Raw genomic sequence first — 12,042 nt, forward strand, 5'->3', positions numbered from 1 at the left:
GACCGGAAGAGGAAGCCGGGAGCGCTGGGCGCGCAGGGGATGCTGGGAGTCGTGGTTCCGGCGGCCGGCACGCGGGTCTCTCTCCCCGTCCCCGCGGCGAACCGCTCGGTGAGAGACGACCCGGTTACCATTCCACTTTACCGTGGGGGATGGGGGCCGTAGAGGTAGGAGACATGAATACATCGATTTTGTGAAGAAGTTAAATGTAAAATCCTCACGCCTCCGAAAATCGTTACAAATGGGGGGGCGGGAGTTCTCTTGTTCAGTATTCAGGATTCCAGACTAGGACGGGCGTATCAGGCAATCCGCTAATATGATTTCAGCGAATGAAATCTCACAGCCTTTTATATATCCAGGCAAATACAATCCATTTCATACATGGTCTCTGGCAAGAGGACTTAACACAGTTTGCTGTATACATTCTTTGGTAAGTCACCCCTGTAAGTGATCATCTGTGAGAGTTAATTGTCATTCAAAGGAAAAATAAAACTCTGACAGGCAGGTGCTTAAACCTAGAGCAAGGCCCTAGCCTAACTGCTGTGGGGGAGAGGGGGCACGATTTTCCTCGATATTTACATTTCAAAGAGAGTTGTACCTGACAAGAGGCTTTTTGGCTTTTACAAAATTTTATATACATATAAAAGAGAGAAGGAAAGATTTATAATTACAAGCTTGCTCAAAAAGAATCTAAGGGCACCTGGGTGGCTCAGTCGTTTAAGCATCCAACTCTTGGTTTTGGCTCAGGTCATGATCTTGCGGTTTGTGAGTTCAAGCCCCGCATCCGGCTCTATGCTGACCCTGCAGAGCCTGCTTGGGATTCTCTCACTCCCTTTCTCTCTGCCCCTCCCCCGCTCATTCTGTCTCTCCAAAATAAATAAATAAACTTTAAAAATTAAAAAAAAAATCTAAAAAAAGGGAGAGAAGGTAAAGGTTTCTTCTTTTTGGTAACAGGGAAAATTCAAGTTTTTATTTGCTTGTTTGTTTAATTCTTACAGTAAGACTAGTGGATGGACTTACTGTGACTTCAGCCCAGTCCTCCTGACTTTTTTTTTCTCCAACGTTTTTTTTTTTTTTTTTTTTTATTTATTTTCGGGACAGAGAGAGACAGAGCATGAACGGGGGAGGGGCAGAGAGAGAGGGAGACACAGAATCGGAAACAGGCTCCAGGCTCCGAGCCATCAGCCCAGAGCCTGACGCGGGGCTCGAACTCATGGACCGCGAGATCGTGGCCTGGCTGAAGTCGGACGCTTAACCGACTGCGCCACCCAGGCGCCCCAGTCCTCCTGACTTTTGAAGTATACTTCCAAAACATGGCTCTAAGGAACCTTCACAGATCAAGAACATAAAAGCCTTAAAGGGCAGGAAGAGGACCTAAGTGTGGGAAACAACCTGGACTTAGACCACAAGGATTTGTGGGGACCTTGGAGGGTTGAAAAGCACAGTTCCAATTAAGGCATTTGAGTTCACATTAAATAATCACACGGGAACCTACTGTGTTTATGAAACAAAACAAGAAAGAAGCAGATTCAGCAGACAAGCCTCTTATTTGCTAATCCTTTGAGAAGTTAATATGGAATAGTAGAAAGAACACAGGAGATGATGTTGGAAGACCTGGCCTCAAGTTTCAGTTCCATCTTCTTAAGAGTTGTCTGGCTTTAAGCAAGTAACCTAACATTTCCTAACTATGATTCTCCATCCAAAAAAAGGCATGGTAATAGATCTTTAAAATGTTGTGGAAAGGATTAAATGAGATGAAACTTTAAATATCACTTCTCACCTTCAAACTCAGATTCATTCCACCCTCACTTCCAAGCCTCCTTAACATGTTGATTGATTGAATGAATAAAATGATCATAATAAAAAGCAGAATATGATAAGTGAAAAAAGTATAAGTGAGATTGAAATATCAAGAGAGAAGAGAGAATAGAAATGGGAAAAGAAAATCACCAGTGGAGAAATATGCAACAAATGAACAAACAAAAGAGAAATAGACTGGTAGATAAAGGGGGAAAAAAAAAAAACTATTGATTACTCAAGTGGGGAGGGATTGGAGGGTGAGCAAAATAGGCGAAGGGGATAAAGAGGTACAAAATTCCAGTTATAAAATAAGTCTTGGGGATATAATGTACAGTATAGGGAAGATAGCCAATATTCTAGTAACTTTGTATAGTGACAGATGGTAACTAGATTTATCATGGGAATCATTTCATAATGTAAATAAAGATGTACTATGATGTACACCTGAAACTAAAAGGATATTGTATGTCAGTCATGCTTTACCTAAAAACTAATTAGTTAATTTGGAAGAAAAAAACCAAAGCTTCAAAGCTTCTTCTAGACTGCGGAAGGAGAGATCACTACCCTGTACCTGGAAGATTGCCCTTCTCACCTGAGCACACAACTTCAAAAGGAACACATAGGGCACTAAAAGAAAACAGGTCACCAAATAAATTTACGAAATGCTGGTAATAAGTGGGAGTGACAGATTAGGCATGTAAATTGCCTTTATACCTTAATGTAAGTAGAGTTCTCTTAAAGTTTATTTTGAGAGAGAGCAAGAATCCCAAGCAGGTTCTGCACTGTCAGTGCAGAGACGGATGAGGGGCTTGAACCCACGAAATCATGAGATCATGACCAAGAGTTGGATGCTTAACTGACTGAGCCACCCAGGCACCCCATGTGTCTCTCACTTGAAATCAAAAGCTAGGAAATTAAGCTTAGCAAGGAAGGCATGTGGAAAGTTGAGACAGGCCAAAAGCTAGATCTGTTGTGCCAATTATCCAAGTTGTGAATTCAAAGGAAAAGTTCTTGAAGGAAATGAAAAAGTGGTGTGAATGTAAGAAAGTGATAAAGCCTTATTGCTAATATGGAGAAAGGTTAGTGGTCTGGATAGAAGATCAAACCAGCCACAACATTATCTTAAGCCAAAGCCTAATCCAGAGCAAGGCCCTAACTCTCCAATTCTATGAAGGCTGAGAGAGGTGAAGAAGTTTCAGAAAAGCTTGAAGCTAGCAGAAGTGGGTTCATGAGGTTTAAGGAAAGAAGCCATCTCCATAATAAAAACACAAGGTGAAGCAGCAAGTTCTGTTGTAGAAGTTGCAAGTTTTCCAGAAGATCTAACTAAGATAATTAATGAAGGTGGCTACACTAAACAATAGATTTTCAATGTGGATGAAACATCTATTGGAAGAAGATGTCATCTGGGACTTTTATAGCTAGAGAGAAGTCAGTGCCTGGCTACAAAGCTTCAAAGGCCAGCCTGACTTTCTTGTTAGAGGCTAATGCAGCTGGTGACTTTCAGTTGAAGCCAGTGCTCACTGACCTTTTCAAAACTCCTAGGGCCCTTAAGAATTAGGCTAAATCTACTCTGCCTGTGCTTTATAAATAAAGCCTGGATGATGGCACGTCTGTTTACAACATGGTTTACTGAATATTTTAAGCCTACTGTTGGGAGCAACTGCTCAAAAAAAAAAAAAAAAAAGATTCCTATCAAAATAGTACAGCTCATTGATAATATACCCAAGTGCTCTGATGAAGATGTACAGTGAGATTAATGTTGGTTTCATGCCTGCTAACACAAGGTACAGCAAATGGGTCAAGAAGTAATTTCAACTTTCAAGTCTTATTATTTAAGAAATAGATTTCATAAGGCTATAGTTGCCCAGATAGTAATTCCTCTGATGGATCTGGGCAAAATAAATTTAAGAACTTTCAGAAAAGATTCACCATTCTAGATGGCAGTGAGAACATTTGCAATTCATGGGAAGAGGTCAAAATATCATTAACCAGATGTTGGAAGTTAATTCCAACCTTCATGGAGGGGTTCGAGACTTCAGTGGAAGAAGTAACTGCAGATGTGGTAGAAATAGCAAGAGAACTGGAATTAGAAGTGGAGCCTGAAGATAGGACTGAATTACTGCGATCTCAGCATAAAACTTTAACCGATGAGGAATTGCTTCTTATGACTGAGCAAAGAAAGTGGTTTCTGGAGATGGCATCTACTCCTGGTGAAGATGCTGTGAAGATTGTTGAAATTACAGCAAAGTATTTAGAATCTTATTACATAAACTCAGTTGATCAGCAGGATTTGAGAGGATGACTCCACTTTAGAAAGAAGTTCTGTGGTCTCTACAGTGATTCTACTGTGCTATCAAATGACTACAGGAAATTGTTTGTTAAAGGAAGAGCTCATTGATGCAGCAAACTTCATTGTTGTCTTTCCTGTTTGAGGAAAGCATCCTAAGACCTTGTTTGGAAAATAAGAACTATTGAAAAATGCACTAACCAACCAATCTGCCTCTATAGACTGTTTCCAGCCTGCTGTTCTACTCTAGTGTAGACCCCGATCTCGAGCTGCAGCCTCCAACTAGCTTTCCAACTTCCAGCCCAGCCATCCTTGCTTACTGCAGACTGGTGCGAGCCAGTTCTTTCATCTATCATATTGCTCCTATTTCTCCTGACTAATGGGGATTTTGTACAAGTCACTGGTTTTTGTACACTGACTCCTTAGTTTGTCTAAAGTCTGAAATCAAGGAGAGATTCTCATCAGCAACCAAGAACCTCTCCCTTTAGTCCTGAGCAGGTTTTTCTTCCAATTGCAACCCAAAGTTTTACATGTCTTCCTGTCCCTATTGTTTATTTATATTTGTGCCACTAAATGTTTAAATGTTGTATAGACAGAATTTACCACCCCATAGATTCTCTAATTATTTAATACATTCTGTATGTAGCCTAAGAGCTATCTGTTTACTTTTTACATTTCAAAAATCTTGACATAAAGCCAGCATATATTTAGGCTCAATATTAATAGTGAAATTGAAATGTGCATAATAAAACATGAAAACTATAAGATAAATTCATTGTTGTCTTGTTTTAAGAAATTGCCACAGCCACCCCAACCTCTAGCAGCCACCTCCCCGATCAGTCAGCAGCCATCAACATCAAGGCAAGACCCTCTGCCAGCAAAAAAGATTACAGCTCACTGAAACCTCAGATGATCGTTAGTACTTTTTAGCAATAAAGTGCTTTTTTTTTTCTTGGTAATAAAGTATTTTTAAGTTAAGGTATGTACATTGTTTTCTTTTAGACATAATGCTATTGCACATTAAGACTACATTGTAATGTAAATATAACTTATGTGCACTGGGAAACAAAAAAAATTTTTTTGCAATAATTAATTTTTTCCAATATTCACTTTATTGCAGTGGTCTGAAACCAAACCCGTAGCATCTCTAAAGGTGTGCTACCCAGGGCTCACAGGTAGCTAATGGTGGTACTTCTCAGGTGGGACAGCATTGCTGGTAATGAAATCACCAAAACAAGGTGGAGGTTGGAGCCAGAGCTGTGTTTTGCTGCTAGAGAAATGCTGACAGAGATTACAAACAGGAAAGAAGTCTCTTTTCCCAGAATGCAAACTCTTGCCAATGTTTCCAAGTTGGCAAAACCTAGCCAGAAGGTAGCTATCAAGGGAATATGGGAAATGTAGTTTGTAGAGAGTCCCAGCGTCAGCATTAAAGAGTACTAGAGAAGGGTAGACCTGCTGCTGTGATACAAATGAAGAAGTAGCAAAACACACACACACACACACACTCACTCTTACACACCCAAACACACTTTTTAAAAAAAAGTGTCACATTATAAATAGGTGAACTGGGGCGCCTGGGTGGCTCAGTCGGTTGAGCATCCGACTTTAGCTCAGGTCATGATCTCACCACTTGTGGGTTCCAGCCCCGCGTCGGGCTCTGTGCTGACAGCTCAGAGCCTGGAGCCTGCTTCCGATTCTGTGTCCCACTCTCTCTCTGCCCCTCCCTCGCTCATGCTCTGTCTCTCTCTCTCTCTCAAGAATAAATAAAACATTAAAAATTAATTAATTAATTAATTAGGTGAACCAAATAATATTAGCACACCTCTTTCTCTCTGGATTCTTTCTAGTGGAAAAAACAAAATGATCACTAGGTATATCACAAATTGGTACCAATTTTATTAATTTGGGAAGTACCCCAACCCCCCAATATTAGTGCTTCTCATGAAACTGTGTCAGAAAATACAGCTTATATATGAGGCTAGTGTGCAATATACACTTTAGTAGCCTGCAGGTTTTCCTGAAGAGGTATGGCTAATGCTGTTGCTGCATCAATGGGGACTTCCACCTGCCTCTGGGAGGATGCACAGAGAGGGTTAGAGAACAGCTAGGGAGCCTTGGCATACAATGAATTGGCCTATAAAGTTGATTCTAAGAGGGTCAAACCCTGACCCATCAGATAAACTGTTATGTTCATTAAGCAGGTGGTTGTGGGGTTGATTTGTTTAACAGTGTAATTAGGCTGTCTGATTCACATACTATCCATAGTATAGTATAGTTCATATTGCAGATGTTTCATAAGATTTTAATTTCTACTTATAGGTATTTTGGTTATTTAAAATTTTATTCCTACAACAAGCAGTTCTAAGTGAAAATTTAGAATCAGTGTGTCAGGAGAATAAAATTCTAGAAGGGGATCTTCTGGGTCAGAGGGTAGGTATATACTAATTTGTGGAAAATATTACCAAATTTTACTTCAAAGATCTTGTGCAGTTATCCCTCTATGAACATTATATGAGGATGCTGTTTTCCATACTGGAATTATCATCACATCTCACATCCTTGCCAAAATGCTAAGTGGAAAACAATATTTTAATTTGAAATTTTCACTTATGAATGCTGTTGAGATTATTTTAAACATTTTTATGGCTCTTTATTTTTTATCCTTTTTTGTTTCTCTGAAAAATCTTGCCTTTTGTCCATTTTTCTGTTGGAATGTTTTTCTTTTTTCATATAGGAAATACTCGGTCTTACAGAGAAGTTACAAGAAGATGACATAGAACTTCCAGATACCTTTTACCCATTTCTCCAGTTTCTTATAATTGACCTCTCTTCACTTTATTCTCTCTCTTGCTCACTCTCGTGCATGTGCTTTCTTAGTATGTGAATATATATATACACAAACATACATATGTACAGATACATGTACATATTCATGTACATACATATGTTTCCTAGACATAGATTAATAGAAAGAAAGAAGATAGTGGGAGAAAAGAAAGCAAGGAAAAAGACAGATGGATAGGGACATATATACATGAAAAGGAATTCTAGTATGTAAGTTACAATATAGTTATCAAAATCAAGATTTTTAATATTGATACAATACTATTATCTATTTTGTAGATGTTCATCAACTGTTCCCTAAATGCCCTTTACATCTTTTTTTTTCCCCCTGCCCAAAGTCCAAGGATCACACACTCCATTCAGTTGCCATGTCTCTTTAATCTCCTTTAACCTGGAATAGTTCCTTAGTCTTTCATTGTGTGTCATGACGAGAATACAGAACAATCATTTTGTAGAGAGCCCGTCGATGGTTGTTTAGGTACTGCTTTATTTTTAGAAGCAGTACCACAAAAGTAATGTTATGTCCATCTCAGTCCACGTTATCAGTAGGCACAAGATGTTGGTCCCATTACTGGTTAACTTTGAACACTTAGTTACAGTGTTGTCCACTAGATGGCTCCACTGAAAAGTGACTATATTTCCTTTTACAATGAATAGGAAGTTTATGGAGAATTACTTTAAGTAATTATTCTTTTTTTCATCAAATTTTCACCCAGTTATTTTAGCATTCAATGATTACCCTCCAGTGAAGCAGTTGTTAACTGGGAAGATTGTCAAATGATGACTTTTTTATCCATAATTCCACCTACATCTATTATTTGGCATTCTACTATAAGAAACAACTTTCCCCTTTCCCTTATTTCATTTATTTATTATCATCAGTATGGACTCATGAATTTCTGTATAATTGAATGGCTTATAATCCATTACTCTTATTTATTTTAAAACTAAATTGTCTTAGATTTGACCCACGGGAGCACCTTTAAACTGGCATCTGTGTCCTTTCAACATATCTCCATCATTCTTTGAGCATTTCATTACTTTTTGGCACACAATGTTTTAGGCTCATCTTGTATTTCATCTGCTCCAGTCCTGGAATTATCATTTTCTCAAAGGATCTCTGTTTCCTTTGAGCAGACAATGGTATTTATAAAACAAGATCTGGGGACTAAGTCTGCTCATTATTACTGGGGTATACTTGCTTCTAGTCCCTCTCAGAAGACTGAATTAGATAATACATTTGTCTCTATTGAAATTACTATATCCTTATCTATTGGGAGACAATTCTCCATGGATCTCTTATATTTGTATACATCTTACATGCAGATGACAGATATTATTCCAGATTATCTTTTTTTTAAATTTTTTTTAACGTTTATTTATTTTTGAGACAAAGAGAGACAGAGCATGAACAGGGGAGGTGCAGAGAGAGAGGGAGACACAGAATCTGAAATAGGCTCCAGGCTCTGAGCTGTCAGCACAGAGCCCGACGCGGGGCTCGAACTCATGGATCGCGAGATCATGACCTGAGCCAAAGTCAGACGCTTAACCAACCAAGCCACCCAGGCGCCCCCCAGATTATCTTTTCAAAGATCTTTGTGTAGTGGACCAGTTTGGAAGGTAAAAGGTCATTCTTCAGGAGCACCTGGGTGACTCAGTCGTTTGATCATCCGACTCTTGATTTCAGCTTCGGTCATAATCCCAGGGTCGTGGGATCGAGCCCTATGTCGTCCTCCATGCTGAGCGTGGAGCCTGCTGAAGAATCTCTCTTTCCCTCTGCCACTCTCCCTCAATCTGTCTGTCTAAAATAAAACTTTTTTAAAAATGTCACCCTTCAGCGCAGAAGGCAGGTTTGCTTACTGCCTATTATAATAAAGATAATGTCTTCCTCCAGAGCAGAAATTGGGCAGATTTGCAAGCAGCCTATCATAAAAGACATGGTTTCCTAAAGCTCAGAGTTCCTTAGCTCTAATGTAAAATCATTATATGTGCAGTATCCTCAGGAGCCCTCTGCATTGCCCCCATGAGACTTTGGAATAAGTTAAACTGACAAGAGCGTGAAATTCCTGCTCCTTGCTGTGCCATGAGAAAGAAAGTCCTTTGTCTCTGAACCGGGCATCTCATTATCTTCTGCTACCATCCATGATATTTGTAGAGGCCGCTTTTAGGCAACAAGCTTGAGCAATAGAATCCTGAGTAAGGTAAAAGGGCCCATGGTGACCACCAAGCAGAATGCAAACAGGCTCACTAAGTGGTCCACCTCGAAGTAGCCATAGACTCTAACTGACCAACCAGGCACAGTTCCTAAGGTTACCAAAAGGAAAATTCCATATGTTCCCATGCCTCCTCATTCTGCCCTATAATTGAGGTCCTTCACCATCACTTCTCACAGACCGTCTCTCCTTTGCTATCCTGCCTGCTGCTCCCTTGTGGTATATTCAGTAAACTTCTGTCTCTTGTCCTGCCTTGGGGTGAATTCTTTCACCACCCACGCTGCTGGACCCTACCCAATTGGGACACCCCATATTTAGTGGCCCCCAATCTGATCAGAGTGCCCCACAAAACTGTGGCAGGCTAACTTGTTACCTTGAAGATAGGGTAAAATCTTAGACCTATCACATTGCTTGACAGTTTTTGGTGACTAAGATGGGACGCTAACAGAAACATGCTTTTCTGGAACAAAAAGAACAAAGTCCTCCACAGGCCAGAGTAGAGGATTAAAGAGGACTCCCCAGGATCCACTAGCGAATGCTCTTGATCAAGTGGTGGACAGGAAGGGACTAAGGTTTCCTCTCTGCCCTACCTTCAATAGATGCTTAGAGGCTGAGCAGTGAGTTAGGATTAAAACAAGTCAATCAAATGCTCCTTTGATTGTTGTTCCTTCCCCTCCAAAGTGGGATGGGAAAGGGTTGTCATTATGACAATAGAGGCAGAAATCCCTGCAGCCTTAGCCAAAATGCAACGTGGCTGTAGCTGCTGAGTCAAAGCCTCCTCAAAGCAGTAACAAATCATGTCCACAATAAAGAGGTAGAAATTGAGTGGACCAAAAACATTAGAAGCTAATTTAATTGAGCCTTAAGTAGAATGGATCAGGGTTTAGTGCAGGCACCTCTATCCTCTGTTATACTTTTGAAAGAGGATTTCAACTACCTCCATTTTGACCTCAAACTTTTTAATTGATCAAGTTCTTCTTTCTGGCTTATCTCTTAACTCAGGCAAAAGACCCTGTGAGCCAAGCATCCCCTGAAGAGAACTGATACTACCCCTTCAAGCAGTAAGGGCTGCACTGAACCAGCAAGACCCCACCCATGACAATGAAGACCTCACCTTTACTGCCCACCTGCAAGTACCTACTTACCTTTGTCCCACATTTTCCTGGTATAAACCTAGAAGTATTTTTGGCACTTTGGAGAAAGTCTTTGAGATGTTAGTCTGCCGCCTTTGTCTTCCAGTGTTGGGCTCACTGAAATAAATTCCTCTCTTATTTCACCTCCACTCATCTCTTTGCATTTTTTAAATAAGTTTATTTATTTTGAAAGAGAGCGTGAGAGAGTGTGTGCTCATGGGAGAAGAGGGGCAGAGAGCAACAGGGAGAGAAAGAATCCCAAGCAGGGTCCATGCTGTCAGTGTGGAGCCCAACTTGGGACTCAGTCTCATGAACCATGAAATCATGGCCTGAGTCGAAATCAAGAGTCTGAGGCTTAACTATCTGAGCCACCCAGGTGCCCCCATCTCTCTGCATTTGGATTTTGTCAGTGGTTAGTGGCTGAACCTGGTCTGTTTGGGACCCCCTGAAACCAGGTGTTCTTGCACCCCTGCAATCCCTGATGTGGTCTGAAGTAGGGTTCAGGAGCAAATGGCCAAGAAACAATTCTTGAGACGTTTTTGGGGCAAAAAGGGTGTTTTTATTATAGCATGGGGACAGGACCTGTGGGCAGAAAGAGCTGCACTGGGGTTGTGAAGAGAGACTGTTTATATAAGATTTTCTATCCTATGGGGGGACGGTGATGTTAGAGCTCCAGGAAATTGAATCTATAGGGTTCTGGAGATTGCTTTTTTCTTGTAAATCATTAAGACAGTTGCAAACTGATGGAGACTCAGGCCCTGAATGACTGTGATCTCTGTCAGTTAACCATTTGCTTTTCCCTCTCCTTTTTTGTTGGGCATCCAGGAGTGCCTGAAGAATGTGACACAGATCTCACCTGGGGCGTGGTTGTGGGGTGTTAGCTTGTGCTTTGTCTTCAGCTTCACCCCTGGCTAACACTTCTATTGATTCTTCCCTATCGCCGAGGGCCTGTGTGTTTTAGTCTGCTACTTAGAATACAACAGACTGGCACATTAATGCCACCCCTTTGGGGCCATGAACTCTGGAAACAAATTGTAGACACTGAACCATCTGGGTCACTCATGTAGTTGTTCCTGGTAAAGACCTATTCTCTGATGAGATCAGCAGGAATCAAACTGGTGATTAAACTTCGTATTACCTATCTTACCACATATGGCAGAACATCTACCATCATATCCTGGGCAGGAATTACAAGCATAGAACACATCAATTTCTACTATACCTGGCAGAAAATAAAAGACTCTATGTTTCTGATGCAGAGGCTACCATTGTCTGCTAGGCTTGTGATTCTTGTCAAAAGCTTATGTTTGTTTCAAGGTAAGAGAGCCCAAGTTGCATGCGTGCTATCTCTGCCTGCTCCTGGCAGACTGACTACATCAGGACTTTGATCCCTTCTTGGGGCTACCAGTGGTGCCTTGCCACTGTTGACACTTTTTGAAGTTACGGTACTCCTGTTTCAATCAGATCAGCAGACCTCAGCCACACGTTTGTGGCCTTTGAAACTACTGTGGGTCATATTTTCAGCTTTCTGAACCATTTGCGGCCTGACAATGGGACACATTGTAGTGTAAATGCAGGACATTAAGCTTTTGATTGCTGAGGCACCCATTTCAAAGATATCCGTCTCAAATAAACATATTGTTAGCTACACAAATAGATACACAGCTAGGCCACTCCACCCATGAAGCTCCTCTTTTGCAAAGCTCTGGGTAATCTAGATAACTGACCACTTGAATGACAGTGCTTTTCCTTTCCCGCACTTTAATTC

General features: G+C 40.7%; 1 long non-coding RNA gene across 3 annotated transcripts; it reads left to right on the forward strand.

Annotated features, from left to right (window-relative positions):
• The first annotated feature begins 28 nt into the window (after nucleotides 1-28).
• LOC122239649 lies at nucleotides 29-10,417 on the forward strand. 3 transcript variants are annotated; one of them, XR_006218962.1, is made up of 3 exons: nucleotides 29-108; nucleotides 357-427; nucleotides 10,144-10,417. It is a non-coding gene; the product is annotated as an uncharacterized LOC122239649 (long non-coding RNA). The 3 variants fall into 3 exon arrangements; XR_006218961.1 differs by having other exon boundaries at nucleotides 66-164; XR_006218960.1 differs by lacking the exon at nucleotides 29-108 and having other exon boundaries at nucleotides 171-427.
• The last annotated feature ends 1,625 nt before the right edge of the window (nucleotides 10,418-12,042 follow it).

The sequence above is a fragment of the Panthera tigris genome, chromosome B3 (assembly GCF_018350195.1).
Source record: "Panthera tigris isolate Pti1 chromosome B3, P.tigris_Pti1_mat1.1, whole genome shotgun sequence".
NCBI classification, from domain to species: Eukaryota; Metazoa; Chordata; class Mammalia; order Carnivora; family Felidae; genus Panthera; species Panthera tigris.